Genomic DNA, 25,638 nt, shown 5'->3' on the forward strand with positions numbered 1-25,638 from the left:
ACCAAGTCACCTTTTATTTACACATGGAGAGTCCTTGACACTGATCCAACTTCCTCAGAGGAGGCTCTCAGAGTTAACAGGATGTCTGACACTTCTGTTCTTATCTGTCAGCCAGGGCTCCCTGACTGGACCAGATTAACAGCCCCAATCAGGGAACTCATATTCTGTAATGCCCACCTGGATGACCTTGTCACAGTCACCATAAATGGTTTTTAGATGTGTTTTCAACTGGAAGGCTCTTTCTTTGAGAATTCCACAGTGAGTAATTCATCTCTTGATTCCCAGATGCAGTCCAATTTAGGAGTGTAATCTAAAACTCTCCACTTGCTTGGATGGGTGCAAATCCAACAACAATCAAGAAATTCAACATCATCCAGTACAAAGTAACCCTTTTAATCGATCACCCATCCACCACCTTAAACATTCATTCCTTCAACCACTGATGCACAATGGCATCAGTGTATACCTTCTGACAAATTCCACTAAAAGCAACTCACCAGGACATCTTTGCCAGCATTCCAAACCTGCTATCTCTACCACCAAAAATGACAAGAAAGATGGGAACACCAAGACCTGCAAGTTCCTCTCAAAGTTACTCAGCATCCTGAATTATATCATTGTTACTGTGTTAAAAACTTGGAATTCCCTTCCCAATAGCTCTGTCAATGTACCTTCACCAGATAGGCTGCAATGCTGTAAGACAATGATTTACCATCACCTTCTCAAGGGAGGTTAGAGATGGGGAACAAATTTTGTCAGCGATGCTCACTGCCATGAAAGAAGAAAAAAATTCCAACTTTTGCTTGACTGCTTGGTCACTTTGTAGACTAGATTGATACAATCTCAGCCTGATACAATGATGTCTAGGTTCCTGTGAATTGGACTATCTACAGCTTTGCTTATCTTTGAACTTCATAGGCTTATATTCAACTGAGTAATTTTGTAAGCGACTTCAAAAGATTTTGAATGTAAATCATATGGCATTGGTCTGGAGAAATATATGGACCTGATTGTGTAGAACTGATAGGGTCCCTTCCCCAAACTTTATTAATGAATCAGCTGGGTTTTTACACTAGTTAAGTTTTTGTTAATATTTTCCATTAATTTTCTGGGAAGAGATATCAAGTTAACTGATTTAACTAATTAAGTAAAGTAAATGTGCTGCTCTCGAAGTCAAGCCAATTATAATGAGTTGGATAGGTCACAATATCATCTTTTTTTAACTTGATCTTCCTTTATATCTGCTCAGTCCTTAGCCAAATATTAACATGTCCTTAAACATCTTTCAGCTCATTATCTACCCGCCTGTGCTCAGTATTTATCAGCTTTATTTTAAAAACAAATGCTCTTCCATTTTAAGAAATTTTTTCAACCTAGTTTTGCATTGCTTTTCTCAAAATTCTTTCTGTCAAACTGTTGTGGGATTTATGTATTTTCACAATTTTTAGTTTTGCTTTGCTTACAACTTTGCAAGGTTGAGATAAAACAAGTAAATTTTCCCATTTAGGATTGATTTGGCACTTCTAATATGGATCCCTTGTGAGTTTACTGAGTCATTGACAAAACGCATCTTTGCAGTTCCCTGATGTGCAAAGTAACTTCTGATCATGTAACAGTAAAGATTCATTCTCCGTCATGAGACTTGATCAATCACCCCATGGCTACATTTACACGCACACTGATGATTCATCTGAAATAATATTCCCGCTCTAGACAATCTGTATTTCCTGCATCATTCTCTCTAAGGACAGCGAAAAAATTAAAGTGGCACTATCATTTATGTAATAGTAAATTGAAGCATTCTCTCTTCTTAAAAATGCATCAACCTCCATGAGTCATTAAGTCCCATTACTTTTCACTTTCCTCGTTATCCTTTAGCATATAGTGCATAAGGTTGCAGCAAACTCTCAATTAACCAACTTTCCCAAACTCTCCGCTAGGCAAACTCTCATCCCAAAATCAGCTCACAATAAAATCTTGCTCACCTCCTAACTGAAATACTAGTGAATGAAGAAGGTTGAAGGTTAAGTATCCCTGCAGTATCTCTTGTATCTTAACTTTGGGTTCTAACATTCAAATACACAAAGGAAATGGTAACTGTAAGTTCCAATAAGTTCAATTCAGTATACATTGTATGGTGGGATTAGCTGCTGTTATTATGGTAAACCTGATAATATTTTAAAAGGATTTGCATCTATTGGCATTTATTTTCCTGACTGACATCCTCCATTCCTGTTGCACCACCAACTTTGCTGATTAATATCATGGACATTTAAATTAGGATGCTCCAATGCTCCACCTAGTTTCAGTTCTTTTGCCCTGTCAGCAAATCTAAAACAGCAACAAAACAGAAATTGCTGATAAAGCTCAGCAGGCCTGGCAGTATCTGTGCACAGAAATCAGAGTTAACATTTCAGGTCCAGTGACCCTTCCTCAGAATAGCATTTTGTTCTCCTTTACTTTTGGAAAACTGCTTTCCACAGACCGTGGGAAAGTTCAGATTTTGTTACACCACCCTTTTTAGCTGGTGAAATGCTTCAAACCATGCAACTGAACACCATTACACTGTCTTCAATACTAGGGTATCAATGTTTGGCACACTTAACACTTGGAACTCATGCACATCATGATAATTTAACAGACCTCACCAACTCCAGGGCGGTGAACATATTCAGTCCACTTCACATTTGCTGTCAAGAAATTCTGTCCCATCACTTTTCTGCACCATTTTCTGCCCAAGAGAAAGATATCTGCTGGTAAATCTAGCATGGACATGGTTGAGAGTTTAGATTTACAAGAGCGAGTTTTCAGTAGGGGTAATGCCACCTATCTGTCGTAACTTTGGTGTTTATAACTTTTTCGTGGGTTTCTGCAGATATTCTATTCTGGTTACAGCAAATAAGCAGGGTCATGCGTTCAATCCATTCCCACTGGAGTGCAATCATTAAGCCCCTCCAAACTGATTCATGTTGCTTCCACCTCATGTAGCCATTGTTTCACCTTTTACATGTTATTCCCTTTTCCATCTATTTCCAACTCGAATTTGTATTGCAGCCATCAAGCTCTTTGTAAATCATGAAAATGTCCCAAGATACATGAAACCAAAGGAGGACATATTAGAAGGGTTGAGAAAATGGTTAGTTAAACAAAAGTTTGAAGGAGACTCTCAAAGAAGGAAAAGGAAGCAAAGAGGCAGGGAAAGTATTTGTGATTATTGCAAGTGAACCTATTATTGCTGAGATGAGGGAAGTGCCCAAAACAAATCACAGTGAAAAGGTCAGAGGGCTCATGAGAGTGTTTGCCAATATGTAGAAAGTTGAGACGGGGTGGCAAGATTTAAAAAAAACTTAAATTATAGGAATGATTAATTGAAATGCGAGATATTGACAACAGAGATGATGGATGAGTGGGAATTATGCAAGATAGGATACCAGTGTTACTCTTGTAGTGTAAATGAACTATCAATGTTCAATTTGCGTCATTTGATTTTAATACCTGAAATTTTCCTGGGTTGAAGCTGGTCTTTACAAGGACACAGCTGACCTAAGGAGGATACTGTGTTCACTTGACAAATATTACAAATTGAGACCCTGATTTTCCTATTTTCCTTTTGCCTGATTTGAATGCTGGGACAGTTTCAAACCTCTCTCTGCATGCCCAAATGTAAGCAACCTCTAACAAAAAAAAACAGAACTTCCAGTAGGAGATGTTGATGGTGAGCAAGGGCAGCTGAGCAGGTGAATAGTTCCTCAAAGAAAACAAGGGTACATTTGGGGAAATGAGGCCTCATGGGAGGAGGAGTAGACAACAAAGGATTCCTCAACCCAATTTAAATGACAGGCTTTATTCCTTGTTAAATCAGTTAACACTTCTTTGTTTCACCTTGATTGTTCTTCATATTTGCAATAATCTGATGCCAGTGGAATAAAGAATCTCTGCTTAATGATCTCTGGGCCTTCCATGTTTTCAAATCTCTTGTTACATTTCTGGTATAGTCAGCAGGATTCCAAAGGTACCAAGTTGTGGCAGGCGAGGATGAAAATTGGCCTCCAAGATGGAGGAGAAGGTGGAGGGATCAAAACTGGCCCTTAACTATTTTGAAGCTGATCCAGAATTATTAGACTCTCAAGTATTGCAGAGGGAATCAGATATTGAAGCCAAAACCAGTCAGAGGCTCCCCATTTGTGTTCCCTTGGCACTACACAGGAAGGAAACAGTAAGGGCAGCACGGTGGCTCAGTGGTTAGTACTGTTGCCTCACAGCATAAGGGTCCCAGGTTCGATTCCAGCCTCAGGTAACTGTCTGTGTAGAGTTTGCATATCGTCCCTGTGTCTGTGTGGGTTTCCCCCCACAGTCCAAAGATTTGCAGGTTAGGTAAATTGGCCATGCTAAATTGTCCCATAGTGTTAGATGCATTAGTCAGAGGGGAAATGGGTCTGGGTGGGTTGCTCTTCAGAGGGTTGGTGTGGACTGGTTGGGCCTGTTTCTGCACTGTAGGGAATCTAATCTAAGTCCTGGGTGAATGTTCCATTTACCCATGGATAGGAAGTTGGACAGATTTGCGTTAATGATTTTTGAGAAGATTTGTAGCTCAGGTTGATGATAAGTGTGTAAATTTGCTCACTGCACTTGAAGGTTTATTTTTTAAATGTTTCATTGCCATACCAGGTAACATCATCAGTGAGAGTCTCTGGTGAAGCGCTGGTGGCATGTTCCACCTCTTTATTTATAGGTCTTGGTTTCTTAAGGTGGGTGATGTCATTTCCCATTCTTTTTTTCAAGGTAAGGTTGATAGGGTCTAAGTTGATGTGTTTCTATACCAGTTTCTATACATACAGACAAAGAAGGACACCACTTTGTCTGGAACAACATACATATCCTCAGACAAGTGAAACACAGACACACACGAGAATTCTTGGAGGCATGGCATTCTAACCAGAACTCCACCAATAAACACATTGAGTTAGACCCTGACTACCTGCTGTTGAAAAAAAGAACTGGAAATGACATCACCCACCTGAAGAAACCAAGACCTATAAATAGAGACGCGGGACATACCACCCAGAGACTCTCACTGATGATGTTACCTAATATGGTAAAGAAACATCTGAAAACAAACCTTCCAGCTCAGCGAGCTAACTTACATACAGATTTGGGTTAAAACCGGAATCACGCAATGACCTGCCAATTGAAGACTGGATTGAGGGTATACCACTCATGGCATCCAGGGGCCTCAATGTAAGTGAGTAGTGGTGTTTGTGATGGAACATCTGTGTAGGAAAGCCTATTGAGAAATACTGGGAAGAAGTACTGTTGTTCAATGAAGTGGATCATTGAGGTAGAGGATCATTGATAAAAGGGATCAGCAGTAGCCTGACAAAGCTACATCAGAGGTTTTATCTGTACAAATAAGACAACTGGGAGGACTTGGTTCCTGTAAATCTGGAGCTCATGATGTTGTTTGATTGCATTGTCATCCCACCCCCAAATCAACTAGGAACAGGTAGCAGAACCACTGAGAGTTGGTAACATCCATTCTGATGCCTGCCTGACCTGCTGTGCTTTTCCAGCACCACACTCTCGACTCTGATCTCCAGCATCTGCAATCTTCACTTTCTCCTAGTTGATTTCAACCTTACTGCGAAGCCTCTTCCAAGGATGCATACCTTGAAGAAGTTCCCCTCCTCTCTCTACAAGGATCTCAGTGAGTCTCTCTCTCTCTCACTGCATCCTTCCCCCCCCATTAGCCCCCACCTCCATCTACCTATTGCACTCTCAGTTACCTTGCCCCCAGTCCTATCCCCCTCCCATTTATCTCTCCATCCCCTAGACTCACAGCTTCATTCCTGATGAAGGGCTTTTGCCTGAAACGTCGATTCTCCTGCTCCTCAGATCCTGCCTGACCTGCTGTGCTTTTCCAGCACCACACTCTCAACCCCAACATCCATTTTGAGTTTAGTGGACTTAATAGAGGCAAATCTCTGTTGTCTTTCTTCAGCCAGGAAAGGGGCTACAATCAGGAGATAAGTGTCAGCGTGGACAAGGATGTAAACCTCAGGGTCTGCAGGTAGGCTGACCAGATTGCCACACAGGAAGCACAGATCCAATCATTGTGTCTGTGGTCCAAGGCCTGCCTGGTGGCCTGTTTGAACAAAGGATGCTTCAAAGAGCTATAGAAGCTTCGGTAGAGCTGGACACTTCAAACAAGACAGCCCTCAATTACTACAACCACCCGAGACCCTAGAACTGTTTGGGTAACAGGGAATTTGACTGTTCTTTTAGTTGAGTTGAACAACTTTTATGCATGGTTTGAGGCATGAAATGATGTAGCAGCGAGGAGGTCCGAGTTAGATCCCATCTACCCACCCCTGAGAAAAGGAACCGGAAGCGACCTCATCAAAGGAAATAACATCAACACAGGAAATTACATCACCAACCCAAAGAAAACCCAAACATATAAATAGAAAGCAGGAATTTTCAGCATTGCTTCACATGAGGTCCACTGAAGATGTTATCTAGTAAGGTAACAAAATGTCTGGAAATGAACCTTTCACCTCAGTGAACAAATCTACATCCAAAAGGCTGAGGAAAGCCCACCTCCCAACTCCCATCCTCACCATTCTACAGATGGTTAATTGAGAGTACCCTGAGCTACTGCATCACTGCCTGATTTGGAAATTGCACTGTCTCAGATTGTAAAACCCTACAATGGATAGTGAGGACAGCGGAGAAGATCGCCGGGGTCTTTATTCCTTCCATTACAGACATTTACACCACACACTGCATTCGAAAGGCGAAGAGCATTGTGGAAGACCCCACACACCCCTCACTCAAACTCTTCTCCCTGCAGTCATCTGGCAGAAGATACCAGAGCATTCAATCTCTCATGGCCAGACTGTGCAACAGTGTCTTCCCCTAAGCCATCAGGCCCTTTAACACAGTATGATTGGACACTTTCCCATCATTTCCAATTGCTGCTTGAAAAATGTCTATTATTTATCATTCTTCTATTACACTGTAACTTGCATGTTTTGCATTTTTTTTGCACTTTATACCATGTACGAGTTGTGTAGTTTGTGCTGTCCATGTAGCACCCTTGGTCCTGAAGGAACACTATCGGTTTTTACTGTATCAGTTGTATATGGCAGAAATGACAAATAAAAAGTTATTCTACTCCTCTATTTGACTCACTGTTTATAAAAGGCATTGCTAACCATCTCTAGCCGGTCAACGTCAGCCGTTGTCAAAACATCATGTGCCACACGTTACTGTGCTCCCACTTGGTGTCACTCTGGGCAATTAGAGATGGGCTACAAATGCCAGCCTAACTAGCAACACCACATCTCTTGAATACATTTTTATAAAGGTAAGGTCACACACACCAAATATAAGACTGGACATTTCACATATTACAGGATTTACACTCAGAAGTTTAATGCTAACCAATCATTGCCAAGCTCTCAAGGATCTGTTCTGATACCCCTCTGTATATAGATATTTTCTTTAAATTAATATATAATTAATTTAATATATAAATTAAATTACTATAATTCACTTAATATATTCAACTTTTAACAAGGAAATATTCCCAAACACAGAAAAGGATGTTAATTGATTGAATTACCAATCAAATCATTCTACTGGAGAATTACAGAGGACAATGCTATCATTAAATTTCTCAATGGCTTTCTTGGAGGGGGAGGGAGGCTGTCCTAGTTTTGAAATAGATGGCACTATTAACCTGTCAAATACTCAACATTTTTCAAAAGTTGTTACAATTATTTTGTGGAAAAGAAATCTATCTCCGTCTCTGTATCTGCTGAAACACTGTCTTTGTATGGTAAATTTAAACTGATATTTTCCGCCTTTCAACAAAAGCTTACTTAGCAGGCAAAAGTCAGAAATTAAGGAAATCAATATAAAATAAATAATTAATTCTCAACGTCTTATGAGGAAAGGCTGAGGGACTTTAGGCTGTTTTAATTGGAGAGAAGAAGGTTGAGAGTAACTTAATTGAAACATATAATCCGAGATTTAGATAGGTTGGACAGTGAGAGCCTTTGTCTTCAGATGACAATGGCTAGCGCTGGGGGACATAGCTTTAAATTGATGAGTGATCGATATAGGACAGATGTCAGAGGCAGTTTCTTTACTCAGAGAATAGTAGAGGCGTGGAACGCACTGGCTGCAACAGTAGTAGACTTGCCAATGTTAAGGGCATTTAAATGGTTATTGGATAGGCATGTGGACAAGAATAGAAATGTATAGGTTAGATGAGCTTCAGATTGATTCCACAGGTTGGCGCAATATCGAGGGTCAAAGGGCCTGTACTGTGCTGTAATGTTCTATGGTCTAAGTCTGTACCTGTCTGTTGTGGTGCCAAATGTTCTGTCTGTGTATATTGGAACCTGCAGGTGGCAGTGCTGAGCTCCCCGACAGTATTTGGAGCTGTCAGCTGCAACAGTTCCTTATCAGATACTAAATCATTTCCCCTCAAGTTTACTGGCATCAGCGCCTCCTGAATAAAACTCCAAGCCCTCTAGACTTGCATTTTGCTCATTGTATCCATGCTGGTCTCTGAAAAACCAAGCAATTAGCGACACACTCCAGTCTTTTCTTTGTTGACCTGTTTTTTTGAGATATTTATCCAATTATTTTTATAAATCCTGATTATAATCACATTGTGCTTCAATCCACACTTTTACACAGTACATTCTAAATTCTAACTACTTGCTGCTAACGATGTGTTTTTTTTCATGTTAATGTTGTTTCTTTTACCAATCATCCAATTTCACTAACCTCAGATTATCAAACTGACACCAATGGCAGGGGTTTCTCTTCATTCACACTGGATGATTGACTCTTTATGGTTCTGAAGCTTTCTATCAAATCTCTTCTTTAAGCTCCAAACTAATTGTAGTCCTGGGACCATTTTCCTTTATAACCCTCTTTAAAGTTTTCACATCCTTGCTACATTGCAGTGTCCAGAATTGGACATAAGTCCAGGTGAAGTCAACCCAATATGTTACAAATGTTCAGCATAGCTTTTACTTGTTTTTGTACTCCATGCCTCTATTTATGAAGCACAGGAACCCATAAACCTTTTTTAACTCTTTCTCAATCTGTGTTACCAGCTTCAGTGATTTTGTGCAGGTATGTTCTCGGGTTTCCATAAGGACATAAATCATATGAGCAGATGTAGGCCATTCATCGCATTGAGACTGCTCCACCATTCAATGAGATCATGCCTGATCTGATAATCATCAACTCCCCTTTCCTGACTTTTCCCCATAACTCTTGATTCCCTGACTCATTAAAAGTATGTCTATCTCAGTTTTGAATATAATTAATGACCCAGCCTAAACAGCCCTTAATGGTAAAGACTTCCACAGATTTATTGCCTCTGAGAGAAGACATTCCTCATCTATGTCTTATATGGACAAAAACTTGTTCGGAGATTAGGCCCTCTGGTCCTAGACTCTCCCACAAGGGGAAGCAATCTTTCCATATCTATTCCAGTCATTTCCCTTAGAATCTTAGATGTTTCAAGAAGATTATCTCTCATTTGTCTATGTTCAGCCTATTCCAGCACCCCATTCAAATTGTTTTAATTCTTTCATGGGAGGTGGATAATGCTGACAAAGGCAGCATTTGTTATCCATTGATAACTAATCTTCAGAAAGCGTGAATGAGCTATATTTTTGAATTGCCATTGTGGCACAAATACATCCAGAGTGCAGCTGGAAGCAAGTTCAGGGTTTTTGACCCAGTGAAGGAATAGAAATGTGGTTACAAGTTAGGCTTGAAGAGGGACTTGCAGATGGCTTTGTTTCCATCTGTCTGCTGGCCTTGTCCTTCTAGGTGTTGGAGGGATACTTTGATCCCTTTAGCCCCAAGTGCTGAGTCCAACTCCTTGAAGTCATCCAATGTTTTGGCCTTGGCTGCTTTTGGTGACAGCAAATTCCACAGGCTCATCACTCTCCGCATGAAGTAATCTTTCCTTATCTCAGACCTAAATGGTTTACTGCACATCCTTGGACTGTGACTACTGGTTTAGAATTCACCCACCATAAAGAACATCCTTCCTGCATCTAATCTATCTATTTCTGTTAGAATTTTATAGCTTTCTATGAGATTCTCCAGCATTATTCTAAACTCGCGCAAATGTAATCTAAATTGATTCAACCTCAATCTCACCATGCTTGGAATCTCACTCTATAGGACTCCATAGCAAGAACATCAGTCAAGGTCATAGTTAAAACATATTATCTTACATCTTTATCTGACCTAACACTTTATTATTATGATTTTAGTATTACTTTATTATTTCTTAATGTAATGTCATCTACTGCTCCCTTGTGCATCCTTGTTTATCCTTCCTGATCTTACATCCTCATTCTCATTCCCCTGCCAAATTAGTTTAAACCCTGTGCCATAGTATTAGCAAAGCACATTGAAGGACATTGGTCCTAGATCTGGTAAAGTTTGATGCATTCGCTGTTGTCTAAGGTCATGGATCTAAAAGGATTAAAGGGGATTGCATTAAGGTACATACAATCTGATGAAGTTATAGAGTCTTGAATAGGGAAATCATTAGAACAGTTTTGATTTGGAGGTGGAGGGGATGTGTCATCAGTGTATCCCAATAATTTGAAATAACAATGTCTGACTATCTGATTATACAATGTCAATACTAAGACAACAATCTCTTCTTGTTAAGAATCATTGGTTCCTGCCCCACAGAACTTACTTATTCCAACCTTGAATCATTTTTTTTTCTCCCTTTGTTCCATCCCTCTCCATCCACATTGGTGATTCTTCTGATGCTTTATGTCAGTCTCAAAATTTCCAGTTTGCAGGCTCCAGCCATCTCCTCTTCCATGGATGTGCAATCCATTTATATGCCCATCTCCCATCAAGATGCTCTCCTGTAAAGATGGCCTGAACCATCTCCATCCACCACATCCTCATCCACCTGACTGAGTTCACCCTGAAGAACTCCTCCTTTAACTCCTTTCACTTACTTTAGATCAAAGATGTGGGCATGGGTACCTGCATTCACCCAGTTATGCTTGTCTCTTTGTGAGGTACATTCCTTGTTCCAGTCCCATTCCGACCCTCACCCATAACTCTTTCTCTGGTACATTGATGGCATTATTGTTGTTGCTTCCCTTTCTCATCCAGAATTGGAAAAATGTATCAATTTCACTTCCAATTTCCACCTGGTCCCCATCCTTACCTTTTCCATCTCTGACTCCTCTCTTCCCTTCGTTGACATTTCTGTTCCCATTTCTATAGACTAGCCACCGATATCCATTACAAACTCAGCAATTCCCAGTTACCTGGATGATACATCCTCACAGTCGATAAAGTGTGGCGCTGGAAAAAGCACCGCAGGTCAGGCAGCATCTGATGAGCAGGACAGTTAACGTTTCAGGCACGACCCTTCATCAGGACTGATACAAGGCCCTGCCTGAAATGTAGATTTTCCTGCTGCTTGGATGCTGCCTGACCTGCTGTGCTTTTACCAGTGCCACACTTCAGTGACTCTGGTTCTCCAGCATCTACAGTTCTCACAAACCCCTGTACATCCTCACCCTGTGCTTCCTGGAAGGGTTCCATCCCATTCTCCCAGTTTCTTTTTCTTCCTTCACATATGTTCTGATGATGCCATCTTCCACAGGGAAAATTCCAGTTGCCTGCCACTTCAACACACCACTGTGTTCCCTCGCTAACATCTCTGTCGCATGCCTGCTACAGTGTTCCACAAAGCTTGAGCCCAAGTTCAAAGAACGATATCTCATTTTCTGCTTCGGGACCTTGCAGTCTCTAGGGTTAACATTAAGTTCAATAAGTGCAAAGCTTGACTCCAATTTTCCATGTTATGACATGGGTTGCTTTTTGCACAGTCACTTATTCTCACATACTTCTGGGCTTATTGTCACATTATATGGGTTGTATTCAGCACTGCTCTCCTATTTTCTCACTCTTGGTTCTTCATTATTCCTTATTCATCTTTTCTTCTGTCCTAGCCTGATATCCACAATCTTTCCATTTATCTATCCATTTCATGTCTCTCTCTGGGCTCTGTCTCCACCTATCCAGTCACCTCTCCCCTTACCCCAAAACCAACCCCCCACTACCCCCAGTTTGGCTTCAGATTTTCCTAGCTACTACAAATGTTAACTTTGCTTTCTTTCCACAGATGCTGCTGGACCTGCTGAGTTTCCTCAACAATTTCTGTTTTTGTTTCAGATTTCCAGTATGATTTATTATTATTTAGGAATCATTACTAGTTGTTCCACTTTGTAAAATTAAAAATACTGTAAAAGGAACCAGATGGCCTCCTATGCCCAATCGAGAAAAGAGAACAGGTTCTGAGGAGGGTCACTTAAATGGAAACATTATCTCTGATGTCATTCCACAGATGCTGCCAGGACTGCTAAATCTTTTTGGTTATCTGTTTTCATAAGAGATTAGGTGGCAGCAAGCATCTACATACAAATAAATATCCCATCACAGAATCACAGAATTGTTACGGTTTTGAAAGGAGACTGCTCAATCCCTTTATGTTTGCCTTGTTTGTTCCCACATCCTTCAGAATCACATCCAATAACTACAAACCTATTATAGAGCCATAGAGTCATACAGCATGGAAACAGACCCTTCAGTCCAACCAGTCTATGCCGAACATAATCCTAAACTAAACTAGTCCCACCTGCCTGGTCCTGGCCCATATCCCACCAAACCTTTCCTGTTCATGTACCTATCCAAATATCTTCTAAACATTGTAATTGTACCCACATCCACCACTTTCTCAGGAAATTCAATCTACACATGAACCACATTTATGTAAAAAAATTGCTTATGCTTGTTTTGAATTTCTCTCCTCTCACCTTAAAAGTTTACCCCTCGTCTTGAAATCCTCCATCCTACGGAAAAGATAACTATTAACTCCATCCCCACCTCATTATTTTATAAACTTCTTTCGTATCGCCTCTCAACCTCCTACACTTGAGTGAAAAAGTACCACCCTTTCTTTATAACTCAAACCTATTATTCCAAGTTAAAAGCACCGCTCCTTCATCAGGTGATAGTAGTGAAAGCTCCGAAAGCTAGTGTGCTTCCAATTAAACCTGTTGGACTATAACCTGGTGTTGTGTGATTTTTAACTTTGTACACCCCAGTCCAACACTGGCATCTCCAAATCATGACTATTATTCCAAAACTGTCCTCATTAGCCTTCAAACTTCAATGTGAACTCATTTTCAACGTTCACTTATCACATACTCACAGACCTATATTGATTCCCAGGTCACGAACAAGTAAAATTTCAAACACTAATTTTTGCATTCCTGCCTGAATTCTATAACTTCCCCCGAACATGTTTAATGAACAAAACAAGATCAGCAACGTGTGAGACCCAGCAGTTTGTTACTGTACGGGACAGGGGGCGCTGCGGAGCCGTAGCTGGTGAGGGCGGGGCCTCAGCTGGAGGCGGAGGAAGGGGCGTGCCCAGGTTGGCGGGGTAACGGGTCCGCGAATGGGTGTCGGGCGCGGGATGGAGGGGGTGGTGCCACCTGCTGTGGATAATTGGGCGGACGGGATAAAATGTCAAGGGGCGGGGCCAAGCGGGGTCTGGCGCGGGCAAAGGATGGAGCTGAAGATGCTGGGCGGGGCTAATGGTGGAGGGGCGAGGTGCAGGTGATTGGCTCAGATGGGGAGAGGAATTAGCGGGTGGCTGTGAGGGCGGAGCTGAAAGTGCAGGGGCGGGACTGTCAGCTGAACGTGCAATGGGCGGAGCTGTGAGGGTGGAATTGAAGGTGCGGGGACGGGGCTGTTACGGCGGAGCTTGAAGGTGCAGGTGCGGGGCCGTGAGGGTGGAGCTGCACGTGCGGGGACGGAGCTGTGAGGGCGGGGTTGAAGGTTGGGGGCGGGACTATGTGGGCGGGGCAGAACCGGAGGCGGTGTCCGCTCCCTGAGGAGTCGCCATCTTGTATTCATAGGTTTGCGGCTTTAGGAGAGTGTGCGCTGGTAGGAGAATGGTTTAGATATGGAACACAGAATTTGAGTTTAAGGGGATTAAGTTGGGTTTTTGTTCTTTGCCTCGTGTGAAGCTGGCGGGCCGGGAATGAGGTGATGATGATGATGACGGCGGCGGCGGCGGCCCTGTGAGTCGGGCCTAGCCCCGAGCTGGTCGGATCAGTTGGTGGAGCCGCTTCGGCCTCTCCTCTCGGCTGCAGGAAGAGTTGTAAAAGTGATGCGGATGTGAGGAGACGTTCAAGTCCCGGCCGGAGAGCAGGTGAGAGGCACCTGGGCCTGGTTTTGTTTGCGAGGTAGTGTAGCCCCTGTGCCCAGGAAGGGCTCTGTCCTACCCTCCCCTGTCTCCCCCCTCCTCCTCCTCACCCCAACACCATACCTATTCATTTGTGCAGGGCAAATCCTCTGGAATGGTATATTCCGATAAATAGCCAATTAATATTTGTTGTCAGTAAAGGGTTTGAATGTCATGATGCCAGAGTTCCCTGCTCTTCAGCTTGTCTACTTCAGTCTTTTATATCCACATATTGGCTGAACTCCTGATGAAGGAGCAGTACTTTGAAAGCTAGTGCTTCCAAATAAACCTGTTGGACTATAATCTGGTGTTGAGTGACTTTAAATATTGGATGATGGAAGCAGTTTGATTATAGGTTTCATTTGAAAGACAGCATCTTCAGTAATGCGGTAAAAACAATGACTGCAGATGCTGGAAACCAGATTCTGGATTAAAGTGGTGCTGGAAGAGCACAGCAGTTCAGGCAGCATCCAAGGAGCTTCGAAATTGGCATTTTGGGCAAAAGCCCTTCATTTCCAGCTCCTTGGATGCTGCCTGAACTGCTCTTCCAGCACCACTCTAATCCAGAATCTTCAGTAATGCTGTAATCCCTCTATTGCATTTCAATGCATTGTGTAAACTATTCAAGTTAGGTGATTTCATATCATTGTGCCTGATATTGATGCAAAACTTGTGATTTTCCACTGAAAATCTCTCTGAAATTGTAAGTGTACCTTCCTAACATGGACTTCCATAATTTGGAAAGGATAATTGTTTTTGAAAACCTCATTCTGTTCTTGTGGATTATTGTGTGATGTTCTTCTGGCTTTGGTATACCCATCTATTTAAAACTTGTGTAAGTTATTTGTTTTGGTTAACTAAGATTTGTCACGGCAGAAACCCCTCCCTAACTATGTTGGTTATGTGCAACATTAGTCATTCATGGGTGTCTGATTAAGTATGGGTTTATAAAGCCGCAATTAGAATGCACTGGTTAAAATAGTTTTCAACTTGCTGTTCGGAAATGACACATGGAATCTACTGGCAAATAGTAAAATATATTTTGTGATCTTTTTAAATGATAACTTTGCCAAAATTTTGAAATATGTAAGTTTTAACATGATAGAATTCACAGTAATTTTTCTCTTCCTTATGCACCCATACTCCATTTTGAATAATGTTTTGTTTTTAAGCAGTTAAATTACTATCCAGCCCACATCCATCCACCTATCACACTTTCAGCTTTCTTCCTCCCAGATCCACCCCCTACCATTTATATCTCAGCCCCCTTGGCTCACAAGCCTCATTCCTGATGAAGGACTCTTACCCAAAACATCGATTCTTCTGCTCCTCGGATGCTGTCTGACCTACTGTGCTTTTCCAGCACCACACTCTTGACCTTGATCTCCAGCATCTGTAGTCCTCCCTTTCTCCATGCACCTACTATATAACTTATGAAGTAGTTGGGAATGAGTGTAAAATTTTATTTGGGTGTTTGCGTATTGTCCAGCCGAGTGAAGCAACTTGGATTTCGGTTTCTTTATCCCCGGTTTTAATGGTCAAGGCATCTTCAAATGGATCTGCACTGAGGATTATGCACAGAAACTACAGCAAAAGCACACTGTCTAAAATGATCATGACTGATCCTCTGGTTTAATTCTCCTCTCTTTCCCCCCACCCCAATACCCTTAAATGCTTTTAGTTTCTAGAAATCTGTTTCTGTCTTAAATTGTTCAGCAACTTCACTTTCAGAGTTTTACATGGTAGAGGATTGTCCAGGTTCACCACCTTTTGAAACAGTCTTTCCTCTTTAGGCCCTAAAACCTTAATCTGTATCCAAAAACTGCAAGTTCTTGTTGTAGGAACTCTTGCTCTTCTCCTTCCCACCAAAACTCTGTCTAACTGTCAGAATGTTATCACATTAGTGAGCTTGAATCTCATTCTTCTAAATTCAATCTCTTCTCATGAGAAGCCCTGTATCTCAGCTACCGGTTTGTTGAAATTTCACTGTACTCCCTCTATGACAACTGTATATTTTCTTAAATAAGGTGATTAAAACTGCATGTGCTATTGTAAGTGATGTCTTGCTAAGACCCTGTACAGTTGCACTGACTGCCTTGCAACGACTTTTCCTAACTATTTGCTGTACCTGTATGCTTGCTTTCATGGTCCATAGTAGCAACAGCACTAGTAGAGGAATAAGGAATGGTCTAAAGCCTCCTTAGACACTTGCAAATCTGTCTTGGAGAGCAGAGCTGCAGGAGATTGACAAGGCATTTGACAGCTCCAACCTTAATCAGTTCCAAATTACAACTCTCTTGGACCTCCAATATGATGGTGAAGCAGAGCATTGTGACCAAAACAGTCCTGACCAGCAATTCATTCATCTGGAAGTAGTCGTCAGCACTGCAGAAAGGAGACAGAGGTCAAGACGTTGTTCATTGGAGGTTAATGTCAAGATCAGTGGTACATGTAGGAGTAGGTAATTCAGAAGTGTTATGGTCATAGGATTTTGTTCTTCCTAATCTCTTTCTCTTTTTGGTTGTTTGTCATGACAACTAGTGTTGAAAGTTAATTACACTTTATTTTTGTTTGTTATAAAGGGCACAAGTCTTGGTTTGCATAACCTGATATTGCATACATTTAGATGATACTCCCTACTTCAGTGTAAGTAGTTTCAATTTGTGTGGTTTCTAGGAATATATTATTTAAAGTGTTGTATTCCTATATTGTATTCAAGAAAACTGGACTCTTCAGAAAAATGTTGTCCATCTTACTTTTTAAATTCTGACATCTGCTTTTCATCATCATGACTGTCTAAAGTAATCATGCTGAGAGCTAAGCAACAGCTTTGCCAAAGTGTGAAATATTTCTCACTTGTGTGGCTTTAAAAGATTGCTTAATCCCTGCTGGCTCAAATAGGTATTTTTTTACAAATACTGACAGTATATTACCTCATGCAATGTGTTGAATGTACTATTAAATAGGCTGGCTAAAAACCAAAAGTTTGTATAAATTTTTCATTCCATGTTTAGTTAAATTATTCCTGACTTACTGGCAGTAGTTCTCAGTGGTGTGCCAGATCAGTTATCAGCATTGCCACTTTGTTTGCAGTGGCATACCAGCTTCATTCCTACACTTGGCTTCACCCAAAAGTTTGAACTGTTGTCACGATCATGTCAAAGAGGACAACACCATGGGTAGCACTGCAAAATGGAAACATCATTCATTGTCATTAGCCAAGACAGTGGAATTATTGCTGTAGTTGGATAGAGATCAGGTTAGATATGAGATGGAAACCTTCTCTCCATTCACAAGTTAAAGAAATAGAACCACCAGATCTTGAAATTTTAGGCTTCAAGTGACATTTAGAAAGAAGTGAATAAGCTGAAAGTTATGCATAAACCTGAGGGTGATATCTTGGACAGAGTGATAATGGAGTGGATTCAGAGGAGAGAGAACAAATAACTTTGACTAGACTGGTTGATTAACAGGAATCTTTAAGATGAACTGAATAGTTCACATCACGTAACTATATTTCAAATTGGTTACCAAGTTTGAGGTGTCATGGAAAGAGATAATTAAACATGTGGGAATAAAGCTTCAGCAAAACACAAAGCAGCTAGAGATTACATAGACACATTCACCAAGTTAATTGAATAAAAGCTTTCTACTAGTTTTTTTTTAAAATCTGATCCCGGTGATCATTATTTGGCAGGCTAATTCTGACTGGCAGAGATGTTGTCATGAAGAATGTACCTATTAATGCTGGTTGACAATTAACTGCGAGGATTTTAAATTTTAAACCAGGCTGGTTGACTGGTCAGGGCATTGTGCTGAGAAATAAGCTAAGCTATGATAATTACCTATTTTGTTGATTATGAAACAGTTGCAGTGTGCATATGTGTTCTGAAAAGACTAAGACCTTGTGTTCCAATACTTGTAGCTTCCAATGCATGCAAATGTGTCTAAGTGACAATCCTAAATTAATTATCAGTATAATTTGCGCTGTACAAATTGTTCAGCAAATGTTCAAGCAAGAATTAATGCAGATTTACAAAATGTTAATAAAATTAAAGAGAAGTTTAAGTTCATGAACCAAAAGAAATTATTGGGGGAAGTCTGAGAGATGTACAGTGCAGAAATGGACAGTTGGGAGGGGAGAAATGTTGTAAAAGGGCACAATTGATGGATTTTAAATAAGCATATTCGGAACAAAATAGATGAATTAACCATACAAATGCATGTGAATCCGTATGATCATCTTGCAAGACAAAAAATGACAATTATTTTTGTTTCCAGCAATACTCATTTAATATTTCTACATCTCATCATACATTTGTTATTGATCCAGACTCTTGTGCTGGATGATCAGCTACGACCATAACCCAGGAACAGGCTTGAAGGGCCAATTGCTTCAATCCAATTTTTACTCCATTCTATCTCCTCAGAAACTGTGCTGATAATGTGGTAGAATTAGGAATTCAGTTTGAGAGGGAGGAACTTGGGTCAGAAACAACTGTATGTGTATAAAGCAGTAATTACAAAGAAAAGAGAGTGTAACTGGCTGGAGTGGACTGGGGAGCAGGTTTAGCAACAAAGCTTCTCCAAAGTACAGTAAACACTCTATTATCAGGCACCTATGTGACCAGGAATATGCCAATTGATCAAATATTCTGGATAATAAGACTAAGACACAGAGGCGGAAATTCAGCCATTCGGCCCATCAAGTCTGCTCTGCCATTCAATCATGGCTGATAAGATTCTCATCCCCATTCTTCCGCTTTTTCCCTGTAACCCTATCCCAGTCTTAAATATGCTCAATGACCTGGGCTCCAAAGTCTTCTGTGGAAGTGAAATCAATAGATTCAGCACCCTCTGGCTGAAGAACTTTCTCCTTATCTCTGTTCTTTAAAGGTCTTCACTTTACTCTAAGGCTAAGCCCTTGGGTCCTAGTCTCTCCTACCAAAGGAAACATCTTCCCACAACCACTCTGTCCAGGCCATTCAGTATTCTGTATGTTTCAATTAGATCCTCCCTCATCCTCCTCCATACGTTAACCTTTTCATTCCTGGAACTCTTCTTGTGAACTTCCTCTGAGGACGCTCCTCCCAGTACATCTTTTCGGAGGTATGAGGCCCAAAACTGCATATTACTTCAAATGTTGCCTGACCAGAACATTATAAAGCTCCAGAAAAACATCCCTGATTTTATATTCGAGTCCTCTCAAAATAAATCCCATCATTGCATTTGCTTTCCTAAAGACTGACTCAACCTGCAAGTTTACCTTGAAAGAATCCTGGGCACCTACTCCCAAGTCTTTTTACACTTCAGACTTCTGAATTTTCTCCTTTTAGAATATCAAATTGCATGATCTCACACTTTTCCACGTTATATTTCATCTTGCCACTGCTTTGTCCATAGTCCTCACCTGTCCAAATCCTACTGCGGCCTCCCCGCTGCCTCCATGCTACCTGTAACGCTACCTATCTTTTGTATCATCTGCAAATCTAGCCAGAATGCTCTCAATTCCTTCATCTATATCGTTAATGTATAAAGTGAAAAATTGTGGTCCCAACACCAAACCTTGTCATTGATTGCCATCTTGAGAAGGACCCTTTTATCCCACTCTCTGCTAACTGCCAGCCAACCAAGCTTCTATCCATGCTAACACCTTGCCTCTGACACCATGAGCCCTTATCTTACTCAGTAGCCTTCTGTGTGGCACCTTTTCAAAGGCCTTCTTGAAGTCCAGATAGATAATATCCATTGGCTCTTCCTGCTCGTTAATTCCTCAAAGAGGTCTAGGAGATTTGTCAAGGATGACCTCCCCTTGATGAAACCATGCTGATTTCCCCTATTTTACCATAAACTTCCAAGTAATCGGGTATCTCATCCTTCACAATGGATTCTAGGGTAGGATTCCAGGATTATCTTGAGGTAAACTTGCAGGTTGAGTCAGTAGTTAGGAAGGCAAATGCAAAGGTGGCATTTATTTTGAGTGACTTGAATATAAAAGCAGAGATGTACTTTTGAAGCTCTATAATGCTGTGGTCAGACCACATTTGGCAGCACGGTGGCTCAGTGGTTTGCACTACTGTCTCACAGCACCAGGGTTCCAGGTTCAATTCCAGCCTCTGGCCACTGTGTGTGGAGTTTGCACATTCTCCCCATGTCTGCGTGGATTTCCTCCAGGTGCTCTGGTTTCTTCCCACAGTCCAGAGTTGTTCAGGTGAGGTGAATTGGCCTTAGTAAATTGCCCATTGTGTTAGGTGCATTAGTCAGAGGGAAATTGGTCAGGGTGGGTTACTCTTCGGAGAGTCAATGTGGACTACTTGGGCCAAAGGGCCTGTTTCCACACTGTAGGGAATCTAATCTGATCTAATCTTACCCACAGCTGAGTAATCAAAGTAAAAACACAGTAATAGGAATATAATCAGGGATATACATGTCACTGTTATACTTTATTTACAGCATAAATCATTTAAATAATGTAACTTCGCCTTAACTAAGACTTACTGGCACAGAGCCTTCTAACTTGCATCTTCAAGTGATTACTTGGACATTGCAGTATTTGAGGAGAAATTGATTTGAAATTTAATCAACTGTTAATATTTTGCTTGGTCATTCAATTGGACGAGTATATTTATGTTAAGATAAATGAATTTTAAAAACTAATAATTAGACAATAATACAGTAAACTTCAGTATTTGTGGTATATTTTTGCCAGTTTATCAAGAGTGCCAGTTAAAACAAAGGCTATATATATTTTTAAAAATCCAAAGTGAACCTAGGGTGTTAGAGAATGAGTCTGGAAACTGAGAAACCAGGAAATGAAATAAATACTTTGCATCAGCCTTCACAGTGGAAGCAATCCAGAATTCCTAAGTAAGTATGGGACAAAAGGGGGAGAGGAAATGAAAACACTAACTATCGCTAGAGGTGGTAGGGAAATTTATGGTTCTGAAGATCAGTAAGTCTCCTGTGAGAAAGTGTATAAGACTCATGTCTCTGCGCACATGGACGATCCCTCTCCCTCTCCACCCCCTTCCAGAGTCCAGAATAAAGATGACGGAGGTAAAACTATACTGTGTCTCTGAGCATTTTGCTTCGACTGAGGTGGGAGTGGGACAACACCTGGACCTGATAAAGTACATCCTAGGATATTAACAGGAGCAGCTACAGCAGTTGTGGGTGCAATGGTAGTCATCATCCAGGAATCCTTAGATTCTGGAAAAGTTCCATGGATAGAAAAATTGCAAATGTAAAACCTTTATTTAAAAATTGAAAGGAACAAAAGAATAGATCACTTTAGACCAGTTTGACTAATATTTTCCCATTGGCATATTAAGCTATTATAAAGAATATGATAGCGCAGTTGGAAATTTTAATATCAACATGGCTTCATGAAGGCAAAATCATACCTGCCAAGCAAGATAGATAAAAGGAAAGCAATGGATGTGGTATTTCTGGATTTTCAGAAGGTTGATAGGGTACCTCATTTCAGCCTAAGGGTTGGCTAACTAATAGAGCTTGGAATAAAGGTGGGAGAGATGCATTTTCAGGATGGCAACTTGTGATTAGTGGACTGCTACAGGGATCGGTGCTGGGGTAAAAATTATTTTACTTTTATATTTGTGATTTAGATGAGAAAAGTGAATGTATAATATCCAATGCAAATAGAATATATGGGGAAATGAGAGGTTTAGCAGGACCAGTAGAGAAACTGAAATATTATTTACATGGAGAAAGATTGCAGAAAGCTACGGAGCAGCTGAATTTGGGGTCCTCATCTATGAATCTGAGTTAGCATCTAAATTCAGCAAGTAATAGGGAAAGCAAGTGGAATGTTAGCCTTTAATTGAAGGGGAATGGAGTATAAAAGGACGGTTGTGCTAAAACTATACAAGGCACTAGTCAGACCACAGCTGGATTACTGTGAACAGTTTTGGGCCCTTTTATTTAAGGAAAGATATACTGGCATTGGAAGCAGTCCAGACAAAATTCACTAGGTTGATACCTGGTTTGGAGGAACTGTCACATGAGAAATTGTGTAGGTTAGGCTGTACTCTGAATATATGTACCATACTCGGTATGAAAGAGTGAGAGGTGATCTTTTTGAAATACGCAAAATTCTTAAGACATTTGACAAGATAGATGTAGAAAGATATTTTCTTGTGGAAGAGTCTAGGACTACAGGGCATGACATCAGGATAAGGGTTCACACATTTCAGACTGAGGTGCGGAGGAATTTCTTCTGTATGTAACGTATCTGTGGGATTCTTTACTACAAAGGGCTGTAAGGGAATCCTCATTTCAGTATTAAATGTACGACCCCTTATTTTGATATGGTGCCTTTTCGTCCTAGACTCTTCCGCAAGCAAGAACACCTTTTTGATCTTACAAAAGGAAAGTATTTGATGAAACAGCTGAAGATAATAAGACCATAAGATAAAGGAACAGCAGTAGGGGACTCTTGTGTAGTGGTAGTGCCTCTGCCTGTGGACCGAGAGACTTGGGTTCAAGTTTCCCCTCCTCCAGAGGTGTGTAATAACATATCTAAGCTGGTTGATTAAAAAAGGAGGTTAAATAAAAATAAATAGGAACATTTGTAGGCCACTTTGTCATTCAGTAGGATCATGGCTTCATCCACTTTCTTGTGTTTCTTCTATAACCCTTGTCGGGCTCAAGATTGTTGAGCCGAGGACAATACACAGAGGGGATCTTGCAGTGATATCCTGGAACTGAAATGACTGACCTCCAGTATTCTGGATAAGTGGTGCTGGAAGAGCACAGCAGTTCAGGCAGCATCCAAGGAGCTTCGAAATCGATGTTTCGGGCAAAAGCCCTTCATCAGGAATAAAGGCAGTGAGCCTGAAGCATGGAGAGATAAGCTAGAGGAGGGTGGGGGGTGGGGAGAAAGTAGCATAGAGTACAATGGGTGAGTGGGGGAGGGGATGAGGGTGATAGGTCAGGGAGGAGAGGATGGAGTGGATAGGTGGAAAAGGAGATAGGCAGGTAGGACAAGTCCAGACAAGTCATGGGGACAGTGCTGAGCTGGAAGTTTGGAACTAGGGTGAGGTGGGGGAAAGGGGAAATGAGGAAGCTGTTGAAGTCCACATTGATGCCCTGGGGTTGAAGTGTTCCGAGGCGGAAGATGAGGCGTTCTTCCTCCAGGCGTCTGGCCAGTATGACAATCCTCTCCCTTTTGTGAAAGAAATAACTCCAATGATAGAAGCACCCTTCCTCACAGACCTTTACAAAGTGAGCATCAATGGTCAGGTTACTTTGGAAGTTAATGAGGAACAGATGAAACTTTGGAGGTGGGGCTACACAAGGTGCTAAACACCAGAATCCATTCCTTGGAATGGGACTGGGCTCAATTTGCTGCTTTGGCCTTTATTGACAGCACCACCTCTCTTACAAATGGCAGTATCTTCCACGTAAAAAGTTAAAGGTTGAGTACATCAACCGTGCCACCTTCCTCCATGGATAGTCCCATTGTTTGGATCCTACTCATCTTCCCGTCCTTGCTTTACCATCCTTTCCCTGTTTCTATGCCATTGGAAGAGTTTTGAAATTCCCTTTTTGGCTAACTGCTAGTATCTACTCATATTCTTTCTTTTTATTTCTTTTTCGACTTCTGGCTCTCTTTATCCAGCCAGTTTATGAGCATAGTATTTCTGCTGTTTCCTCTTTTTTTCAATGTCCATGGAACTCTGGGTTTATATGTCCTGCATTACCCCCTCTGGGGTATAGCTTGACTTTTCTTGAGCTATCTCCTGATTTTTCTTTTCCCTGTTAAGGTTTTCTTGCCCCTTGCATTGGTTTAGTAAAATTATACTGATTCTATAATGTACAAGTTACCCTGTTAAAATATTTTGAGGCTTGTGAAAGCAGTCCCAAGAAAATCTTCATCCTGCAGGAGACACACTTCAAATCTGTGGAGAAAGGAATAGACCTGACTTTTCAGGTACAATTGACTACTTAGATTTCTATGTTTGGAATGTGTTTATTAGTGTGTTTCTTAAAAATGTTATTCCATTTAAGTTGAGCTAGAATAGGGCTGGATCTCTGACCAGCTGAATTAATACCAGTATATTATCCCAAAGTGTATTGTCAAGATTGTACCTCCGTTTACTTTGAACTTTAAATAAATACTTTAATCAAATAAAGAATTATTCTGATATAACAGGTATGCAACATATATAGTTCTAAGATGTTCTGTCTGGTTTGTAGGAATGATACTATTAACATTTTCCAATTTAGAGTTTCTATGTGTTGCTTTGTAAAGTGTGTTTGGAAAATGTAATGGCAACTATTGGCGGAATTCACAGCTAACAGGGAAATTTCACTTAATTATGAGATATGATAATGTGCAGTTCTGAAGAAGGGTAACTGCACTTAACATGCTGCCAGACTTGAGTTTCTCCAGAAATTTCTGTTTTTGTTTGTTTCAGATCTCCAGCATCTGCAGTTCATGGTTTTATGATAGTTTGCATGCCTGTGCATATACTTGTTCAAACATATCAAATTTTGTTGGCATCTAAGCTTATGTTACAAGGCAGTATCTTCATCTGTTTCCAGAAAAAGCAGATTTATGTGAACAAATGTTGTGGCAGTCTGCATTCTGCAGGTTCATATTTCAACATTTTGAGGCCAACAATGGAACAAGCTGCCACCTCTTGCTATGCTGAAGTCCAATCTCAATTGCAATCCGTTTAAAGTTCCTACTTTGATTTGTTGAACTGATTATCTTGAACAGGAAAGAATTTCACATTTCAATTTATTGAAGGAAAAGTGGGAAAACAAAATTCTTCATGAACCTCCAATATACAGTCTTATCAGCAAGTAGGCCTTTAGCCCTTCGACAATTTAGATTGCGGCTGATTTGAATTGTGTTGTGACCTGTCAGCCCTCTGTCTTTTTCTTCTTTCCTTGCTGAAACTCTAGATGGAACAGTGGGTGCGCACCCCTCTCAATCAAGCTGATTAACAACTCCCTGGGCTTGCTCTGACCTACATAAACTTCAATTTGAGTCCTGTCACAATCACTTTACTCTCCTTCCCTCCCCATTCTGGCTGCACTTCCAGTCAGATTCCGTGTTAATGTGCAGACAGAGCAAAAGAAACAGAATCGCTGGAAGAGCAAAACCTCAGAGTTAGTCTGTGTGTCTCTCTCTCTTACGTAAGGAGATTATTTCTTTCTGATTGCCTCCATAATGACTGAATTTTCCTGGGCAATTTAGGGCTGATTGTGGACAAATTTAATCGCCATCTTCATATTTTGAGCATTGCATCTAATCCAAAACATCAGGCGACATA

The 25,638-nt window shown here is 40.9% G+C and overlaps 1 protein-coding gene across 1 annotated transcript in view; it reads left to right on the forward strand.

Moving 5' to 3' along the window:
- Nucleotides 1-13,959: 13,959 nt before the first annotated feature.
- Nucleotides 13,960-25,638, forward strand: part of yes1 (YES proto-oncogene 1, Src family tyrosine kinase) — a 77,653-nt gene continuing 65,974 nt past the window's right edge. The window contains exon 1 of the mRNA XM_072570391.1: nt 13,960-14,302. The gene's annotated coding sequence lies outside the window, so the exon portion shown is untranslated. The remainder of the gene's footprint in view (nt 14,303-25,638) is intronic.

This window comes from Chiloscyllium punctatum, chromosome 5, assembly GCF_047496795.1.
Source record: "Chiloscyllium punctatum isolate Juve2018m chromosome 5, sChiPun1.3, whole genome shotgun sequence".
Taxonomy (NCBI): Eukaryota; Metazoa; Chordata; class Chondrichthyes; order Orectolobiformes; family Hemiscylliidae; genus Chiloscyllium; species Chiloscyllium punctatum.